The sequence below is a fragment of the Stigmatopora nigra genome, chromosome 10, assembly GCF_051989575.1.
Source record: "Stigmatopora nigra isolate UIUO_SnigA chromosome 10, RoL_Snig_1.1, whole genome shotgun sequence".
In the NCBI taxonomy this organism is placed as follows: Eukaryota; Metazoa; Chordata; class Actinopteri; order Syngnathiformes; family Syngnathidae; genus Stigmatopora; species Stigmatopora nigra.
In genome coordinates this window covers 7,233,425-7,256,098 of record NC_135517.1, presented here as the reverse complement: position 1 = coordinate 7,256,098, position 22,674 = coordinate 7,233,425, and the positions used below count along the sequence as shown (strand labels likewise).

At 39.4% G+C, this 22,674-nt stretch overlaps 1 long non-coding RNA gene across 2 annotated transcripts; it reads left to right on the top strand.

The window, feature by feature from the left end:
* Positions 1-11,564: 11,564 nt before the first annotated feature.
* Positions 11,565-15,243, top strand: LOC144203554 (uncharacterized). 2 transcript variants are annotated; one of them, XR_013327710.1, is made up of 4 exons: positions 11,565-11,667; positions 12,822-12,897; positions 14,254-14,387; positions 14,489-15,243. It is a non-coding gene; the product is annotated as an uncharacterized LOC144203554 (long non-coding RNA). The 2 variants fall into 2 exon arrangements; XR_013327711.1 differs by having other exon boundaries at positions 14,209-14,387.
* Positions 15,244-22,674: the final 7,431 nt, after the last annotated feature.

The window sequence follows — 22,674 nt, the reverse complement described above, 5'->3', positions numbered from 1 at the left end:
CGCTCACACAATAACTTTGCTTATACTAATTAACAATTAGCAAAGACTAGTTGGCTAATTGTATTATTGCTCCTAATCAAAGAGCTAATTACCAGAATGTCAATTTAGATTTAATTACTCAGTGCTTTGTTAATTCCCACAGAGCATATGTTAACCCGCCCTGCACACATTGCCGTTCTTCTTCCCGTTATTCAGTGTTAAACCTGCTCCCAGGTCCTATGTCGGCGTTGGAGGGGAGGTTGTGAGGGGGGAATGGTTAAATGCACAGATAAATGAGGGAAGCCATTTGAGTTGGGGCGGACCAAAAGGCAGTGGCATTAATGAACACATTTTACCACCAGGCCTCCAATTAGTCGCTTCTCTATTGCCGAATTGAAGACATCCTTCAAGATGCTCTCAGGCGTGTCTGCTCCAGGCCCCCCATCATACTCGCTGTTACCATCACCCATACCATTTCCAAAATTACGAGCATCGCTACTATTTCTGCCACTTCTATGACAATAATTCTCATTTTTAACAAGAAAAGCAATACCGCTACGATGATCAGATTCTGGCCTGCGATCAGTTAAGCATCAATTCATCCCCCGCATCCGGACCGATGTCAGCTGGGATAAGCTGCATCGCAATTTACCTGTATGGGATGACCATTTAAAAATATTTAAGAACTGTAGAATAGAACCTCATTCATTGTCATCAATATTCAGTGACATATTTTTGTGAATTCACTTATAGCAATTTGTAACATCGTACTAGCAATCCCAAATATAAAAAAGTATTGCTAAAGCCATTGACTGCAATGCCTGAAATAGTGGATTTGGAAAAAGAAAGGGAGTTAAGACATTATTAGAAGTTAACAGAGGAAGGCGGGTCTTAGTAAAAGGTCAATTATTAATGGTATAAGAAGAGTTATAAAGCAACACGTTCGGACTATGTACATCATTTCCGTAAGTCCACTTACAATTAGCCCATTGCTTTTCATTGATAACGATAGTTGTGCAACAAACTGGTAGGACCGGTTGTAAAAATTCTTGTTTCAAAGCCATTAATGAGGGTAGATGTCCAATTCACCCTATCTGGGAAAGACTGGCAGAATGTCAAATTGAGATAAAGTCTATTTATCTCAATTTGACATAGAATGCAATCATCTTTTTCAGCCACAGTTGGGGGCTGTTGTCTAACAATTACTCAACAGCTTAAGTCGCAATGAAGATGTAGCACGTCCACAAACATGCGTGCATATTTAAAAAGGAGCAAGCACTTTCACTCTTCCTTTCTAACTGCCCGGCTCCTCATACTTCTGCCAAAATACCACAAGACAGGGTATAATATATATAATTATCCCCACTTACATTAGCCATTATGCCAGTGGAGCATTGCCTGCAGAATGACACACGACCTGTCAAGACTTCATTCATGCCATTAATAAGCGCCATTAGTGTCTGCTTTGAATACCCCTCTTGCTCACTGCAGTCATTTCAACATGTCATAGATTTTAATTTGAGGGTAAAAATAGCTGTGAGGATATTATGCACTCTCCGAGACAGTCTTTGTGGGCTTCTGATGGCGAGGAAGTTCACAGTGTGACCTTGGATTTTTCTCTTTATTGGAATTAGAACATTACTGTTCTTCCGGCTTGGGACCAGCGATCGGCGCTCACATGGTGGTGGACCTTTGCTTTGTGGTGTCCATCATCAGCCTGGAAATTTTTTGTTTTGAACCATTAATTTGTCAACGGTGACATTGATTTAACCACTTGCATCTTACATGAGTGGGTTAACGTTTCCTTCATTATTTCTAAAATACAATAGAGGGGTCCATAGCAATGCCCTGCCATTGACTTCTCTCTTTCTGTCACATATATATATGTTTTTTTTTAATATGTGCATATGTCAACATTCTTTAAAAATGTGAATATTGTTACTTTCCATATTTTTCCGACTTTTGGTGGTCCATTTTTTTTATTTTCTCAGAAAGCAAGAACAAACATATGTAAAAGTAACAATGATAAAATGGAGAACAACAGGCTAAATAGGCACCACGTAATGTAACTGTTTTTCAGGGAAAAAAAACATATGAGTTGCACTTGAGTATTACTCGTTGGGCCCAGACAAAAAAAATGTAATGAGCTCTTAAAGTATTGCATCTAATAGAAAGAAAGCCAGAATATGACGAAAAACACACAACAGATCGCAAGCTGACGGCTTGTAATACTGACCCCTATACATTGACAGTTTTTTTTCCGGCCTTTTTGGTAATCCCCTTGTTAATTAAATCATTTGTATCATTCCTTAATCTAGTCTGGCTTTAGTAAAACTGTACAATAGTGTAATCTGTTCCATACAGGCCAATCTCCCAAACAGCAAAACTCACTCTAACTCCTTTTTTCCCCCCTCCTTACAGATACAATGTTGGTGTGTATGTTTAAATCCCCCAATATCGCATATCTATCTATAAATTTGTCATCCTGTCTGTGACTGTTCAGCATTCCACATCAGAAGCAGTCACACGGGAATCTCCCACAGGTAAGAAAATATAACGACTGTGTGTATGTGCAGCAGAGACACTGTCCCATAGGTACAACTTTGAGTGTGTAAGTCCCACAGGTACCCCAAGTATTGGACCCTCTTGACAGGCTGTGTCTTTGATCACTTGGTGAGTCAGTGGTTGTTTGCCTCGCTTTAGGGGCTAATTAGTCAATGAAAGGACTTAATCACTAGAGTCTGCTTTGGAAGATGCACCTACCTTTCTTTGCTCTTGGGATTTGCACAACAATTGATTTTTGCTTTTAGTTTTTTGAAGAGGAGTGAATCAAAAAGACGTTTTTAAAATGTTTGTTCTGCAAATTAGTGTACCTTATAGTACTCTACCAAAATTATGGAAAATGATGGAACACAGACAGGATTCAAACAGTCAAGGAAGTCTAAGATATGCCTAAGATTCATTCAGTGCAATGTTTTCTCCTCATGTCACTCTTCTTAGTGATTTAGATTGTTTTTCTTTATTATGGAACCTCTCAAATTTTATCATTATTACTTTTTTTATGTACTGTACTACTGTAATTACATGCTCAAGAATGACAAATAAATTTTGCATCTTACCATGCTGTTTACTATCTGGTTAAATAAGTTTGAAAGAAAAGTACAACACCATCAGTGATTACTATGTATTGCGACTAGTGGAATATAAATAAAGGTCATTTAAGCAACTGGATCATTTAAAAGTGTGCATCATATAATTCACCCTTCACATTTATTACTACCCTAAAAGTGTCTCTGTGTTTTGTTGGCAACCCATCATTAAAGTAAAGAAAATTTATGCTATTCCAAACTTGAGATCAGATTAAGGCAATGGCGTTAACCAATAGTTGGTCTAGTATAGTATTAGTAGAATATTAGATATTAGTAGAATAAATAGCTTCCATTTGGCCCTCTCACTCTCTCCTTCAGCTCTCCTCTGACTCTTTGAATGACAGCGATGTTAAGTGGCGTTTGACACCAACAACAGAGGTGACGATGTGAAGGTAGCTATGTGTCAGGACAGCGCTTGTGTAATGAATTAGAGACGTAAGTCCGATTAAAATGACTGGTAATTTCTCCAGGGAGACGAGAACTGCATGAATCAAACGACTGGCAGGGATGACTCACCAGCAGCAGCAGCAGCAGCACATTTGGACTGAAGGGACGAAAACGGCAGGGAGAAACACACCAATTGAATGCAGTATGAGTGACGGGCGGGAAAAGGTATAAAAAAAAGGGAGCCCTATTAGCAATCTTGGCCAAATTGGATACGGAGAAGTGTCATAAGATGGTGTGCAGGGCAAGAATGGCGAGATCGGGCTGTAGTTTCTATCTCTTCTCACCGGTCCCACCTCTATCTGTGGCCTCATTGCAAGTGACAGCAGAGCGACTAAATTACCTCCTGCTTCTAGTCAAATTAAACAGGCCATATAGGGGACATATAGAATCCGTGCATGTGTGTGGGTGCCCGCGTGCGCTTATGACAAGAGTGTCCATGGTCACATTAATGCAATTTCTTTTTCGATCCCTCTGTTCCCTTTGCCCAGCCCTGGATAATGAGCTAGCCCACAACCTCCACTCCCACCCCTCCTCCTGCTTCTCCCCATTGGGCCTACCTGCTATGCACAAAAGGCTCTCAGCGCTATTTTTGGAGCCCCTCTTCTCATTTATCTGCCTGATTTGGTGACGATAATAATCATTGTGGCTCGGGGTGCCATATTCAAATGAACTGCCATTCCTCCGCCACTATCGGCCCCGCGGTATCGCGTCCACCCGTCTCCATCTCCACACATCTCCCGTGCCTTCACCTCCCGGAAGCAATACGAAGTCCATTCAAGCAGCACCTCCTGATATGTTTCCTTGTTGAACGTATTTAAATCAGCCGTTTGAAAACTAACCTTGTTTGCATTGTAATGTGGCGTGCTGCCAGAGTGCAATTGACAACTCCCCCACACAGGCTTTCTGTGAATATGAAATAGTTGTTCGCAGGCGAGTGCAACATGATAGCTTACATGAGAGGCTCTGAATAGAGGCCTAACTCAATCAACTAGTTTGAAGAGGAGATGTTAGGCAGATGGTGCCACTCACCAGGTGTTGACTCTGATAAAGTGGAGACAGTTATTATTATTGTGCACGATGGGGTGAAAGAATCTTCATGCTGTGTAACCTCAGAAAATGAATGCACTGTTCATCAACCTTTTTATACCCAAAACAATTGAATTGCTATGTATTCATGCAAAAAGGAAAGCCTTTTTTAAAGGCTCATCAAACCTCTGTGGTCACAAAACCTCCGATTTAAATATGCAAGTTTCTGAGATTTTTTTAAAAATAAACAAAAAGCATGCAAGTGCTTTGCTTAGCATATTAGTATGTATATGTTAAAATCACGATACTATATTTGTTATTCTTTAGTCACTCAGTTGAGATATATGGCTTCAACTTCATCTTCTATTCGGCCCATCCTCGAAAGGGTTGCAGGGGTTGCTGGAGCCAACCCACGTGTCTTCAGGTGGAAGGCAGACTACACCCAAGACTGGTCGCCAGTAGGGCACACAGACAGACGAATAACCATTCGCACTCCCAATCATACTGCCACTAGCGAGAATCAAGCTCACGCCTGCCCGCTACAAAGTCAGGCGACTGAAGAGGCGGCTGATATATGGCTTCAACTCCAAGTTTTGTTGGTTTTATGAGGCTTATTTCTAAACACTATCAAATTAGCTGATCCTGTATACAGTATATGTACAATTTCTATAATGCAGATATCTTGATAAATCGATTATTAAGTGTGGGATCACTCTGACACTCTTTTTGACTTTTTAAAATATGAAAATACAGAATGGTTTCTTGTTACATTGAAATCTGTCCTAAAGATAGTTTTTTTTATCTATGTCTTAAAATCAGTTCAAAATCCTGATTTGTGCGTCTGTGTGAATGTGCGCTTAGCAGCTGCTCTAGGGTAATCTGGGTTGGTCGTCGTTAATGGCTGACTTGTTTTCTGGTCCAGCTGAGCTCTTAATTACATGATTGAGCTTGCTCTGGCCTAATTAAAGTGGTAAAATGCAGGGCAGAGAGAGAGAGAGAGAGAGAAAGTGGGTGAGAGAGAGAGTCAGAAAATGAGCGAGAGAGTGGAACAGAGCAATCAATGAAGAAAGCAATAGAGACTTGCAGCAATCTTCCTCTTGAGATCCCTTGAAACAAAACTACCCACTGCCCCCCTCCCAGTTGGTCCCCGGCTTTCGAGCAGAGGCCATAATCACCAAACTTATTCTTCAACGTCACGTCTATAAATTATCCTAAAGTTACAGGCATTAAGATGGAAATGCATGTTGAGGGGAACTGCAAGGTTGTCGAGAAGAAAGTTAAACACCTAAACAAAAAATTATGATGAACTCTTACATTACATGTGCCTGAGGGGAGAAAAGACAAAGTTTGCAAAACACAAGAGAGTGGAAACAATGTTTTTGTTGTTCCGTTTTTTTTTTAATCACTCTATGATGAATATACTTTAGGGTCAATTAACAATAAAGATCAATTGATATCTCCTCATCCTTTCTTGTGTGATTTTTAGCCTGCAGTAATGAGATAAATATTTATGAAGGCTGAAAGTCCCCTGCCTCTCCTGCTTGTGTCAAGTTCTCAGCATGATCAAAGCCTCAACTCCAAAAACACACTGAAAGCATTCAGGCTCTGCTAGCATTGTTTTGCCACTGTCCCACAGCTCCAAAAATGAGCATCACCCCCCAATCATATGATTCATAAGAAGAAGAAAAAAAATCCACATTGGTTTGGGACCAGTGCACTGTCGCTTTAAAATAAAATATTCTATCTTCTACAGCATAATTATCTCCTTAAGGTAGAAATATTAGCATATCTACCAATCTTATTATCTGAAAAATTGTCTCATTAAGTTGGCGGCCTCCCCATGCGCCTACCTTGTTCTCCATTGTCCACACTGCATCAGGCAGGGAGGCAGCTGAAGGACATGCTGACTGACAGGGGGCTCACAAACGCTTGGAGCGCTCCACTTTGGTGACTGGCCTGGGTACAGGATGGCTCTGGTTGTGTCTGGCCTGACGTGGCGCGTTGTCTTCACATGGGGAGATGGAGGCAGACACTATACTTCTGTTCCTTGGAGATTTAAGTTGAGCACCATTCTAGGAATGTTTTACACACACCTAGATCTTATTGGGTTGATTTTTTTTTTAAATTACCATATGGGACATGGCATTTTTAAAAATTCTAATGGGTTTATATTAGGGCAATCAATATGAAATTGACTCGCTTGAAGTGCAAGTGTTTATATTTCATTTAAAAATAAAAAAAAATAAAAACTACAACCATCAAGATAGAATCCACATCCAGTATGTGGGCATCATATTTGGGTCATAGGACTACAATTCAAATGTTATGTACCTACCTGGTCCAAGGGTGATGGCACATGGCAAGCATTTCCAGTTGGAACTTGTCATATTCTGACACTTTAAAGTTAAAAAAAATGCTCTGCCCTTTATTGACAATCAGTGATTTGAGGGAGATTTTGAAAAAAAGTTGGTGAAAGTACTTTGGAAAGTGGTTTCCTTTCTAGGTCTGCGTGCCTCTTGGTTAGTGAGGTAAACCCAACCATGGACAGACACGCTGTTCTCAACCCAATTGATGCTCTTAAACGACAAAGCATACATTTGCTTAGTAATCACAAAGACAGGCTTTCCAAACTACATCTTCTCCGCTTATTAGATATTAATGAGATGCGAGAGAATACCCTTGCCTTCTAATCTGCAGAATTTAATCCCTGGAATGAAACTTGACACCAGAGGAGGCTAATGAAATCATCTTTTTAATCCGGGGAAATGTCCCTGGTAAGCCCACAGCTTTAGAGATCCACGGGACACGGCAGCGAGCGACACGGGCCTGGAGGACGTCTGGGAAAGAGAATCGCGGCACAAAGAGTGCAAGTCTGAAAAAAGAGGAAAGGGAGATCTGGAAATTGAACCAGCATAGCATTTCCACGCTCTGTGATTAAAGATGAAATTGACCAATCTTTTTGACATTTCTCCACTAAAATGAATCCACAGTATGCTCTCGCTCCCACCACCCTATGTGGCATTGACTTGTTAATTAGAATGGTGGCCAGGCCAAATGAATTTAGACCTTCTTTGTGTAATGGTGCTGCAGACACCAAGCTGAGGGTGTTTAATTCTCTTCTCATCTACCTGATGGAAAAATCACCTCGCTGCATTCAGCTCTGGCCTTCATTAAAAAAAAATGCCTACAAAGGTGCTCTGCACAATGGACAATTACATATCATTTTTTTGCCTTTCCTTTCTCCTCCATTTTTCTTTATGAAGGCAAAAGTGTGTGTGCAACAGTCTGTAACCAAATTATATGCTGCTTACACTTCAGTGAGCACTCTTCCATTCAGTGAGATTCAACCCAAAAAAAAAGCGTTACTGAGATTTTTACAGATTTCACTCATGTCGACAATGTATCTTAAAATATTTAAAGTGATCCCAACATTAGTCATTCACATCTCAGCTAAAACAAACAAAGTCCCATATATATATGTTGATTGAAAATAAATGTCTTCACCTTGATTTTTTTTTCAATTACACTGGCAAACATCTGAAAGTTGTACAAGTGTGTTTCAACGTGTCTAAATACTTCTGAGGCCACTGTGTATTAATAGGCAATGTGTGAGACATGAGGGTCAAGCCACGATATGCTTAACAGGCAATTTACAAAGGTCAGGTGAGCGGGATCAAATGGGTGGGAAGATCACACCTTACACTTCTAAATGAGAAACAATCATCCCTGCAAAGGTCACTGAGACACAACCACGGATTAGAATAATAGAGTGTACCAAACTCCTATCTCCAATGTCCTTTTCGCCACAGGGAGCACCATGGGAGAGGAGCGAGACCCCCTGCCTTTCCAGGTTTTAGTTCGCTTTCTCATCCTTGCTATACATTTATATTCCCATCTGAGCTTCTTTTTTTGGTGTCAGAAATGTTAATCTGTAAAGGAAGCTAGCAAGGTCAATGGACTCCTGAAAACTCCATATTAAATCCGTTGGGCCAGGCACATTTTTATGTGTGTATTTTTAATCAGCCTGGACCAATCTAGTATATTAGAATAAAGATGCTATAATTGTTCATCAATAATAATTATGAAGGGGGAATTAGTTATGAAAATCCTATGAATGGTTGGAATTGAAGTTCTGAAATTGTGGAAAATACAAATAGGCTTTTTACAAATGACAGAATTCATTGAATATTATGAATACTTATTTTGTATTATATTGGATATTTGTGTTATGTATTCATTCATTCATCTGGGCACATTTGGCAACTACCTGTACGGTTTAATTTATAACAGGTTTTATCGTAATTGTGCATTTGTATTGATGTCATGATAATACGACAAATGTAATAATATAAGTACTTGTTCATTCCTAAATTTCCACCATGAAGGACAGAGATCAAATCGCCATGAAATTCAGCCTTGTATCGTCACTGGCCTTTACATCAGCACCAAAACACAACAAATCCAGCATCGTTGTTCACTTAGACCTTCTTCAGTGCAGCTTCATCACAATATTGTTTGTATTCCAAACATATTATTGCATATTAAATGTATAATTGCAGATTTGTGCAATTAGAAAAGGATTCATTTGAAAGTATATTTAAGGTCAGCGTTTCTCCAGTATGTTTGTTCGTATAACAGAGGAGAGAAATCTTGCTAATTCATCAACAGGGGGCAGTATAGGGTCACACTAAACAGCTGTGTATGTCAACTGTGCTTGTGTCTCTCTGGCCTTAGTCCTATATTGGTACCTCACAGGATGTTTTACTCTTTTTCAATTAATCCTCGAACAAGAGCTGGTGGTGGTGATTGAGTTTTATTAAGCATTTTGGGAGAGAATAATGTACTCCCAAAAATGCATTGAGAGTGGCAGATGAGTTCTGAAAGCTTGTGTAGTCAAAAGTGCACTTGAGGATGGCTACGGGATAGTGGATTACAATAAACAAAATAAAAAAATGTCGACATTATGGAATCAAGAACACACCACCAGCATGTTATGATGGGGCCATTCACCCACACATCTGAAAAAAAGGGGTTTCCATGGTAATGAGCTCAACTGTTGCAGGGGGACCTTCCACACGTCTACACACACATACATAAGGCACGCACCAGGGGAGCTGTCAAGTATAAATTAGTGAGTGCAACTGATGTGTCACAAGATGCCCCCGAAGGTCATTAATTGGTCAGCGATTGGAGGTTGGAATGTCATTTCAATGAAGATAATTTGCATTTACTTTTTCCTCATATAGCATTTTACATACATTATCCATACCATTTCTTCTTCTTTGCCCAAGTGGTTGCAAGGCTTCAACTTAAGGCAGAACATCCTTCAGGAATGTTACCACTCACACAAAAAAATGTCATAAACGTAACCCCAAATACTCATATATTTCATTTTGAGAGTACCAGTCACTTTGAACGTGTTTTATCCTTTCAGGAATATTCTTATGATGATTCTCAAGTAAATCACAGTTTAAATAGATGAAAATGAACACCAATAGAGATCTGATGATACTTAAAGGCATCCATTGTTGCTGAACCAGAACGATAGTAAAGGTCAATAAATAAAATGGGAAATTTCAGACTTTTGGATGACAACCTTTTAAGCGTGTGTCAGGAAGTTGAGTATTTTTTTTTAATAATGGAATAGAAAATGCAGAATGTCACTCATTACAAATCAGAACAGCGCATTATATCACATTTTACACTTTAAAAGATCATAAGAATTAATAATGTCTGCTCGGTGTATGCATTTGATGGCTGAATTAGAATACTATTGCCTCTCATGTACTTACAATAGTCTTCTGCAAAAAAGAAATATAATTGTCACTCACTTTCGTTCACCCACCTTATCCCTTTTTTTCTTGGACTTGCTCCGTCTCATTGGTCCATATCCACAGAGAGATGAGTTCAAGCCACCATTAGAGTGTTAAAAATTTAAATATATATATATATATATAGTTATAAAAAAGTCTTAACGCTCTTTTTAATTAAAAAGGATCCTAATAATCCACATCATATTATACGTCGCAGATTCATCGGTCAATTTAATAACAGTGAGGCTTTTGGATCTTAATATCTCTGCTACCAGGTTTCCTTCATAACTGAGAGCCCGTGTTAATTACAGCAGCGCCTAATGGTGGGGAATATTCCGGGCCTCTCCATGTTTTGATAAATGGCTTTCCACTAAGATTTATTCCTAATTATCTCATTTGTCTTTCTCCATTACTTTTTATAGCTTAAATTTATGAAGTCATTAAGACGTTAGTGGGCCTGATAATGATTAGGAGAAGGAATTGTATGAAAGTGAATTATATGAAAATGATTATGGCTAAAGGAGTGTTTAAAATGAGGGCTGTGGAAGCCTGCTTTTCAGTATGAGCCATTGTATTCATTTGTGTGTGTGCACGTGCGTGAGAGATTTAAAATGCACATAAAAAGTCTACACACCCATCTTCAAATCCTTGGTTTGTTATGATATAAAAATACGAGATGGACATGGAATCATTTCAACATTGTTTCCAGTTTTGATGTATGTATTCTGTTACCAAACAATGAAATGTTTTTCACAAGGTAAGCAAAAGAAAAAGGTGTTAATAAAGTGGTTGTGAAATACCTTGCAATGTGAGGAATGGGGACATTTGGAAAAAAATCACTTGACATTTCACAGAGACGTGTGGGAAAATGTGTTAGAGGGCGATAAAAGGTTTTGGGCATTAGGAAGTTTCAAATTGGTGCCTACTTTTAACTGGAGCCAGCATTGAAGCAAGGTAAAACATCAGTCTGTTTTACCAGATTTCTACTGAAGTGTAGACATGTGAGTGAGTTAAATGTTATTGGCAGCATCCTCCAAACCAGTCCATGAAATCTGTTCTGAGTCCTGGTTTTAGTTCCAGCTTATCCAGAAAGTTTGACCAATCAAATGTCTGCTAAAATGAGCAAGCCTGACTGCAATCAACTAATTCCAAATGCAAAACACCAGATTGGTCATTCTTGTTTGTTGTGAATGAAATCTTACAGCTCCTCTGGCCTTTTGTGGAATACTTAGCTGACATAAAGCAATATTTGGGTGAGTCTTTATTGAACCCTACCTTAATTACAACTATGTGAGGAATGTGGCTGCTGTATGCCTCATCTCTTTAACTTTATTAAGTAGGGCAATGTTCTCACAAAGTGAAGCCCTTACTTTAGCTGCTTCAAACACAGCCCCAAGTTTTCCTTTAGCTGCACTTTTAATTCCATCTGCCCTCTAAGATAATGAAACATATAAATACCAAGGCCCACCTTTGGGGTTTTGGAGTGATGATTCTTTTATAGTGCAAGTGCTCCTTTGTTTAAACTGGTAAGTCATGATGATGATTTAAGACCAAAGAGGGGAATGATGGATAAAATTTGCACACGTGGCCCGTCTGATTCAAAGTCTCTCATGTGTGTCAGTAGTCTGTTCTGCCACATCCCCACCACATGTCCCCACCCACACTGACAAGCTGTGTGCTACAGATCATAAAAGGCTAAGAAAGCCCCCCTGTTTAATTAATTAATTGTGATTATTTAATCACCTTGATGAGACACATGTTAATGAGCCAAACAGCTGGTCCAGTCAGTAGGCCAGCCACGCATCAACTCAGAGATGAATGCAAACATGTATTCACACCCTCATGACCATTTATGTCACTTGTCTGCCTCAGGGAAATGATAGAAAACTAGTCTCTTAAAGACTTAAAGGGAAGTCATTCATTTAGTTTCAAATACATTGTACATGTTTGACAATACAGTCTGAAAATGTGGAATGAGGATTTGAATGACACATTTCTGGTTGAAATGTTAAATAGGGTTTGTGTATGCATTGGATGGAAGATAACTTTAATTATTAAACGGGTGATGATGATGTTTAATTAGTTCAGTGATGCTACTTTTGAGGTTGAAATTATTTTTTTTTTTATTTTATTTTACATTCAAAATGTTTTACTTTTAGAGAAGTACTAGTTCCTGTAGCTCACGAGTAAACCACTGAGACTAAAAGTAAAATATTTTTACTAATGTTTTTTGGTGTCCAAGATCAAACAATACTACTCATATAGACTTTTTCCTCGCTACCCCTAGTCTAGCATATCAGCACATGTTTGGAAAGATTACACAAGAATAAAATACACTAAGTGTGTGATGTATTATTGTGGAAATTAAGGTTGTATGACATGGCAACATATTCCTTTTGGATGACAGGTTTACAATGGAGAAACAGGAACGTGAAAGGATGAGAAAGGATGCAGACTAATACAATGGAAAAAGAGTTATAAGGGTAAGTCCACTTTTTTTTTGGTTGTTTTTTTTCTTCATAAAGTTTTTTCTGACCCCCGGTCAGGATCTTTTTCATGCACTTTACATCAGTAGTGTACGATGGTCAATGCAGCATCTCAGTGTGCTGTGAGTGTGTGTGTTTGTATGCATTCATGTTCTGCCAAGGTTAATTGAGACACAAAGCTCATCTCTGCCCTGATGAGGGTCAGAGCACAGAGGCAGATCTGCATCGCATTAATCTCACCCCAATTTATGCCGCCACACACTGTCACTCGCCACCCTGCCCCCGCAATCACATGCACACACATAGCCATTAATTTAGCCCAATTTGTGTTGTCTTAGCCTGCTCTGATGCACGGCACGTAACACACACAAAGATTCACAAGCACCTCAGCTCGGGTTCCCATTCGAATTCAACCTGAAATGTCAGCGCTTTGCCATCTAACATTCTTCATTTATTTTCCACACACTCCTTGTCAGGGTCACGGGGTGCTGGAGCCTATCTCAGCCAACCTTGGGCGAAGGCGGACTACACTGTCAACTGGCGACACTTGCAATCACACCGACACTGAGTGTGAATCTATCCCATGCTGCCCGCGGCAAAGACATCCAAATTAGCAACTAAACTTCTGGTGTCAAAATGGCGGCCCAAGGGCCAAATATGGCCCGCCACATCGTTTTGTGTGGCTCGAGACCGTAAATCATGAGTGCCGACCCTCTGCTTTAGGTTCAAATCCAAATGAAGATCAGAAATGTATATTATATATCGTGATTTTCCCATTTTTAAATCAATAATTGCATTTTTTTCAATCCACTTTTTGTTCTTTTTGTGTTTTAGTTAAAAAAAAGCATTCCGATTTTCTTTTTTCCACTTCAATATTGAACATAGTAATTAAAACATATATTTTGTTTCCTTTTTGAAAACCAAATGATTAAAAGACGTTTTCCCTTGCTAAGAAAAAAGCTCAAATCAACAGTTTTAGATCGATAAAAAACAGAAAATGTAGGACTTTTGACCCAGTTTTTTAAGGTGATTTTCTTTTTGTTATATCTAAATATTATATCTAAAATGGCCTTACCCACATGAAAGCGAGGTGACGTAAATGCGACCCATGTACCAACCCATTTTTTTGACACCTTCGGTGTAGGTAAAGCTTAAACTGAAATTAGCCAACTGCTAGAGAAAGCCCCTTTCTCCCTAAACATCTACAAATTTCAAGCCAAAACACACACACAAACACACACCCACAACTACTCTGTGTGGACAAAAACACACACCGTTCATGATGTGGCCTCTATTATTCATGCGTAGGTTTTTGCAAAACGCTGGTCTGACAGAAGCAAAACCCTCTTGCAGCACCACAAGAAGGGAGGCAAATTAAGCCGCCTCACTCCAACACGGAGGGACCATTAAAGTCGAAACGCCTGATCTCCCCAGCCGCCTTTCCTCTCCATCCTCTCACTCGTTTGCTCACTCCACCAGCTGGAAAGGTTAACCGTGAGAGTCTCTCAGAGACACTCCAGCAGACACACAAGTGATCTTTCTTTTAATTGGCTTACCCACTCTCTCTTTCTTCTTCTCTCCTCTTTAGCGGGTCAGCACTGTCCACTGCATGGGCTAACAGAGGGAACACACACAGAAATACTCGCACACCACGACCAAAAAAAAAGCAGACAGCCTGAACTGAAGGCTTGATGTAGAAAGGCAAAGTGCATGCGTGTGTGTTTCTCAACACTTTTATATATATCCTTCCTACCAATCAATCTGTGGTTAGAACGAGAGTATCGAAGCTGTGTAATTGAGCTATGAGCCTCTCAGGCCTGCATAATGGCCTCATGCATGAAGAAGCTGACATGGCACCTCTGTAGAAACTTAAGAACAATGACAAGTTGAGGGTCATTATTATCTATGGTACTTTGCAGCAAAAAGAACCTGGAGCTTTCACTAATGTGTTGATTTCACAAAAATCTATGTTTAAAAAAAGGAAAGCAAAGGTCATCATTTAGGTGGATTTTGCAGTAAATGCATTCCATCTATCCAGCAGGAATCAGTCTTACTTTTTGCTGGTCTTTGAATTTTTACAGTGGAGTCAGCATTTTTAGGTGTTATCATTTATTCATGTGTTTTAATGAAATCATTTTCAGTTCTTGGTGTACCACAGAAGGTGATTGACCAACACTGTAGCCAATCTCTAGGCCTACAAATATAATACTCTATGCTTTCCAATGCAAAAAACAGTACCATACATTAGCTGTGTATGATATTTACCAATACACCAATCCTGCTTCACTCCCAGTGAAACCCAGTTCCCAAATAGTCGCAATTATGAATAAAATCTGTAAAAAACATTATTGCCTCGGTTTAAACACTGCTTCCATTCACCCACAACTTCTTCACTCAAAGTCATACTCACTTGTGTGTCACGCAGTAGAGAGCTGCAGACTATAGTGTTAAAAGGCCTACAAGGCATTCCAAAATAAGAATCTGTTCTCAATTGTTTTGACTGAGTGAGTAAAGGTTAAGTGAAGAAAAATATGAAACATGAGAACGGCGTACGGTGTGGAAGGCAGCCAACGTAGCTGAAAGAGTGACTGTTTTGATGAAGCAATGATCTAAAGTAGTGTTCAAAATAATAGCAGGCCAATGTGACGAAACACATTAATCCACCTTTTCAGTATATTTTTTCAATGCAATATGTCAAACAAGTGCACCAGTAGGGGCAGTCGATTCTTAGAAAACCAACAAGACCCAGCATTCGTTATAAACACACTCTTAAGGGAGTGCTATGGGGCAGTTTGATGAAAGGGATATATATTTTTAAAGAAAAAATGGGTTGATTTTACAAACTCAATCATTTTGTAATAACTATTTTGTTGTCTTTGAATTAATAAAACCAATTCATTTGCATATTTACTTGTGTGTTTGGGGTCACAGTCCTTATTGAAACACACATTTTCAAGGGTTGTCCTCTTCAATATAAGGCAACATGACATGATGGCCTCTTCAAGTATTTTGACATACTTCACAAACCAATCCCTGGTATGTGATAAATATGCCCAACACCATAGTATGTGAAGTTTTCCCATATCATGATATTTGCACTATCATGCTTCGCTGTTTTCACTGAGTAATATAATATGTAAAACATATGTTTTGCCATAGGTGATGGCTTCATCCACAAATAGGGGCCTCCTCATTCACATGTATTTTTGCTAAATTGATGACCTCCTGATAGAAAGTCACACATCACACCCCGTTTAACCAAATTGCACTGCCTTAACAGTGTGTATATATAATGAATGTAGGGCTTGTTGTCTCGTTTTTGGATCATCTACTGTGCATGCTGGTAAGATGTTTGACATTTAGCAATAAAAAATATATTGAAGATCTGGATGAATCTGGTAATAGAGGGTTAGGGTTAGTGTAAAATTATAGAAGCAGGATTAGATGTGGATGAATAAAAAGCAACATGATGATGATTGCTGTCACATCGGTACTTCTAAAAGGCTTTGCTCAGTTTGATATTTCCTTGTAAATAGGCTGTTTATAGTTCTGCTTTATAAAGTGTGCTTCTTATTCCTATATTGTACTTTCATAATTTGACCCGGCCTCCAGGGAAAGAAAAACATGCAATAAGTACAGTACTTCATCTAGGGAAGCACTACTTCAGTTTGTGAACAGTGTCCCAAAGATTGAAATGATGACATCCCACTGCTGCATGAGGATTGGTTAATGAATGGGTCCTCCTAATTATGCCCGTCTTCCTTATGCCCTGGCTTCCCATTTTTAAGGTTTAAACTAAAACTGAAGTGACATCATTCTAAATAGCATAGACAAAGTCATCCCATCTTTCTAGTCCTCATCACATCTGGAAAAAATATTGGATCCTGTTCTTTTCAACTCAATCTGGCAGCTAGCAGGTCTGGGATGGGGGGTGCAGTGTGAAATGAGCTACACGCTACAGTGACTCGAGAGTGCCGCCCAAGAATCAGAAGGAGATGAAGAGACAAGGCCGTCCGAGTTACGCCAATTATTCTGCTTCACCTCGTACGATGCCACGGCCACTCGGTAGCCATTATCTGCGGAGCGCAGCATGTGTGAAGACATCATCCACTTGTCTGCATGGACTTGGGCCGTAGCAATCTCTGCTGACACCCATCAGTTTAATGAATTGTTCCATGGAGACACGGGGAATACGGCCATGGAGAAACAACCTCATTCCCACCTGCCCTGGCACAGATAGAATTCACAGATAGCTGTGGCCTGCATACGATCTGGAGAATAGTGTACTATAATATAGTATATATATATTTCCTATGATTGGCTGGCCGCTGATTCAGGTTGTCTCCCGCCAGGTGCCCCTAGTTAGCTGGGATTGGCTCCAGCACCCCCCGCAACACTTGTGAGTGGTTTGGAAATGAATAAATGTATTTTAAATGTAGTTTAAGTGTAAACAGTGTATTCATTTTTTTTCTCGATATAAATGATTTCTGCTCATGTGGCTTGAGAGTTTTGTTGCAGTTGGATTGCGCTTTCCCTCTGAGGTCTATACAAAATGCAGGTGGGCAACCACACAAGGGGGAAAGACACTGACAGGAAATGACATTTGAGGTTGTCATAGCAATAAGAGAGTGTAAGGACCCAAATAGTCTCGGAGCATAGAGTGTGACTCATGCCGGCCACTCCCTTGCTGAGTTGTAGGTCATGCGTTTAGGTCACTTGGACAAGCTCTTTTTGAAGTGTGACCACCGTGCTGCAGTTTTCTCTGAGGGCCATGCTTACAAACGCACATGCGAATAGTCAGTGACGCTCATTCAAACACGGGACAGGAAGGAAGTATTTATTTAGACAGGGTGTCCTTCCTTTGACTTCCCAGGGCGCCCCCTCATACGCACGCACAAAACCCCATCCCAGATTCTTTGTTTTTTTTTTTTTAAAGAGGTACCTTCACTTGTGCTAAAAGGCCATTTTTTTCTCAACCTCTCTAAATGTGTCCTTTCCTTCAACACGAGTCATTTTAACACATTAGCCATTTGGGTATTAGTTTTTTTCTTGCATGCAGAGGCTTTTCAGTTTTGCAGCATATCCTTGATGAAATAGAGGTATGTGTATCAAAGTTAAATTGAGATGGAGGAAGAACATGTGTGTGTGTGCATATAGACAAGGCTCAGGTTTGTGCTCCCTATTTGCTCAAGGTGGCATGAGTCAGCTTGATGCAAAAACAGAAGTTCTGTTTTTGTGTAGCCTGCCAACAGTCGGTCTGAAATGCGCTCAAGTGCGCAACTAGACACAAGTCAACATTTCTCTACCAAGCTTAACTGCCCTATTACTCTCCTGGCGATAGCATTCATTCTGTCATTCTCCAATCTCATTTTTTAAGCCAAAATAAACACATTTTGTTCGTCTCCATATTAGAAAATTGACTTAAAAAGACACTGAACATACCTTAGTAGGTAAAATGCACTACTAATGGGGATATAAAGTATGATACTAGATTGTTGAAGATATACCTTTCTATATTATCCAAAAATCAAATAGGTGATTGGAAAGTTTGGCAAAAGAATATACCTGGTTTGACCCATCATTTAATGACTGTGGAAAAATGCATGTCTCAGGGTGAGAACTCAGAGGTTGCTGTCCGTAATTCACGAATGTTACGGTCAACAATTTAGGAGGAAACGAGGCTCCTTGAATCCCTTTGCCCTTCATAACCACGTCAGTGCGGTCACAGGCCTCCAACAGCATTTGGATGACCGCCAGGTGCATCAATGGGCGCTTGAACTTGCAGGATCTAGTCATTTTGAATGTTTCTCACCTCTGCATTGTATAATTCTTCACGTTTTAATGCTTTACCTTCAATGATAACCAAGTTCATTCATTTATCTGATGGCATAACTTTAATGTGGCCATGTTGAGGATGAGGTCTAATTTGTTACAACACTAGCTAATCGTTAATCGATACCAGTTACAAACAACTTTGGCATATTGCATATACTACATTTACATACATATATATGTTCATTAACATGAATATGTATATGTTCATTAATATGTACTGTCTGCGTATTAAATCAATCAAACTCAAACTTTAGTTTCTCTCTCAACAACCATATAACTTTGCTCTAAAGGTTCCTGTAGGGAATACTCATATTTTTCATTGTTCTAACAATTGCATTATAAAGACAAGAGGAACGCAGACACACAAAATCACATTACTTTTGGTCATAAATTCTTTGCTCAGTCAGCAACAAGCTTTTCTGATAGATGTGAAATCCAGTTAGTCATTAATCGGATTAACTGCAGACCATAACAATAAAAAAAAGCAATCGACGTAGGAGATTTACAAGTGAGTCAAATGCTCAACTTGCACATGGAGAGTGCAGATTATGAGCAGTGCTTTGCCGTCTCTGTGTGTTTGACATCTCCCGCCCACAGAGATGAAAGTCAACTCTTAAGTGGAAGAGCACGCTCGGCAAGCCCCTCCCAAGTCTGACATTGTGTGCGTGTTTGCCATTAAGGAATTGGGAATGAGTTAAATCCAAACGTATTGTATTTCAATTTCTACATTTTCATTGTTTGCCTCTCTCTCACTCTTTTGTTCAGCATTCCCAAGAATCTGGGATGGATAAAGCAGTCTAATGACCATTTCCCTTGACTTTAAATGAGTAAAAGTTCTGCTTTACTTTGTTCCTAAGGGCTGCTGGAATGGGAATAACTTTTCCACCCATATAATTAACTTGAGTGAGAAAAATCAGACCTGAATTGTGACGTCGACGACTTTTTCTACCTTCCCACATTTCTCTAAAGCAACTACATATCTCCATCTCTCTCCAATGGCCACAGATACAGAAGTTTTTATTTCCTCCAATTTGAGATAAGGATAACCATACACCTGCAAGGAAATGACCAAGACGACACAAGATCAGCTTCTCAGATTACTCTGCTGCAGGTTATGCATGGATATTAAAATGACTTTAGCCCGTCTTCGGGCGAGATCTTTCATCAGTGATTCATTATCTACCAGATGCTCTCACAGAATCGGTATCGAGCTCACTAGATGAATCTATCTGTCACTGTCTTGTAAGGAAGATGGATAGTTGTTGTTCAACCTTGCTGGGATTGGATCATTGTAATGAGAACATCAGCCATTGGGAAGGAGGAGCTCCTCTGGAGACAAAATATACAAGTTTTATTCCTTGAAGCAGAATTTGGGAGCAACTGTAGAAAGCTTCTTCATTCTTCTTACGTCAAACACACATCAAATGGTATTTGATACTGCTTATTATGAAGGCCCGCACACGCAAACGGTCATCTGGCCCACTCCGCCCACTCTCGGCCGGTTGCCTGTGTGTCTGTTCACTTTGTGTATGTATGCGCTTTTCATGAAAAGCCACTGGCTTGCGGTTGCCTCAGTAGCTCTGCTGCAGCAGTAACTCGATACAGTAAACACACATTTTTGTCTTGGATCCAAGCTTGTCTTCTCGCCCTGATTTAGTTCCGCTTCTACTTGTAAAAGGCCCGAATGTGTAAAAATGATCATATTTAGCACCGTCAACAGTGTATTCAATCGGATTGAATGACAACTTAACAAAACAAACAATGTTATTTGAATCCGGGGACTTTTTGTTCGAAATGATGAAATTTGATGTGTGATACAAAAGTAATGATAAACTAGTAGTTTGCAACCACAATCTCCTGTTTCCTCTGGCTGACATGAAGCCATGCAGAGGATGAAGTGTTTCTTTGTGAGGACTGACTCATAGTCTGGCACGCCTTTCTTTGACTGAAGAGCTAGCATGCAATTAAACATTTGCAAACATTTTTAGGTCAAATGAATGCAATTACTGACACCACTCTGATTTGACCTTGAATCGCTGTTAGCCAATTGACGCTTCATGGTGGAACCGCTTAGGAAAAACATAAGAAGAATGTGTTTAAACACAGAATCACCTCGTCGGAAAATCAGACTGGTGTATGTAAACACTTTGTCTTTTCAGATCGGATTTTTATTATTATTACTCCAAGTCAGTGTTTCCCAACAGCTGTGCCACGGGACACTGGTGTGCCGTGAGCGATGGTCAGGTGTGCCACGGGAAGTCATACAATGTAATATTCAGAGAGAAATATTAATTTGAATATAACAAGGTTAAAATTGAAGTACTACAAGGTTAAAATCGAAACATGATGAATGTTAAATTATAGATATACTATTACTAGATTCAAATTGTGAATTGTAATTAAAAACATGCATGACCTATTTTTGCAGAGTCTGCAGACATCAACTTTTAGGTCGGTGTGAAAAATTAGATTTTGGAATATTTTGGAGCCAGTCTATTTTTTTATGAACTCATTCTTTGCCATTAATTCTGATAGATATTAGTTACACATTGAGTAAATGATCACTGGCAGTGGTCACATCCTGATAGTGCTTACACAAATATTTGAGATATGAACTTTGGGTGGAAAATGGACCATATATCAAATACAAATCAGTAATAATATAAAATAACCTTAGACAAATATTCATAAAATCCCCAAAATGTCCAGCAACACCTGTAAAGTTGAATTAAATCTTTATCTTTTAGCTGCTTGATTTATTCATTTTTTTAAAGGAAAAATAGTACAAATTATACAAGATGGGGAAATAACTAAAGTTTTAAATGTAGTATTTCTTGGTATTGGGCCATTGAATGGAAATATCATCAAGCTATGTTGATGTGCTTCAAAAGTACAACAGAAATTGCGACTGATAATTTGTCAGTCACTAGTTTTAGGTCTCAAGCGCGGTCATGGAATGAATTAAAGTCGTATCCTTTTAAACACATGGCTTCTATCTGTGTCGAGCACAGCCAAACATCAATTACCACACAGCGAGTGTATGTATGTATGTGCCTCAATAGTCACTTTTAATCATCTCCAGATATGTCAGCATTGTAATGATAGAAGGGAAGGGGAAACAGTTTGCGAAAGATATTTGACATTGTAATAGAGGTCCTTAAAAATATCAGCAACAAAGCTGTAGCTACACATCGAGGTGACGTTACTGTCATCACATACAAGTGTCACGTGTGAGCACGATCAGGCACATTTAACGGCCACGTTGACCTGTATTAATAATGAATCGACTATTTCTTTCTGGGTGTCTTTTTTGACTACGCTTGAGGAGGAAAATGGAAGGGAGGGGGAGGAGAGGTGTATTTGGTGTGGGCCAAGGGCAAGCGACTTGTCATGAGAGGAGTATTAATTTATGATTTCCATCCCGGCGTCTGACCTCGTCACCTTCATTAGAATGCGGCCTTTGTAATTTGATGGGTAATATTCAATAGCCACTTGTCCCCTGTGACCACTTTGTGCATGAGAAATTTTGGCAAGGGATGTGTATCATTTTTGATTTGTTGAGTTTGTGTGTGAGCAAGTGTGCCAATGTGTGAGTGTGAGTGTGTGTGTGTGTGTGTGTGTGTGTGTGTGTACATGGAAAAGGAAATGAGGACTGACTGCAGCATGGCTTCCTGCAAAACATTTGCAGATGTCCTCTGTATCACTATTATGGAGCATGATTGAACACCAGGTCTCATCTGAGTTCAATGCCTCAGATACACTTTAATCTAGACATGCATGCCTAAAGCACACACAAACACACAACATAGTAGCTATTGTTTTCAGCAGACATAACTACTGACTCCCACCCAACCTGATGTAACAGATCACTGTTAAATGAATAATAAGAGTTATTTGAACCAAAAAATCCAGAAAAACCAATGTCCCCTGAACTTCTCC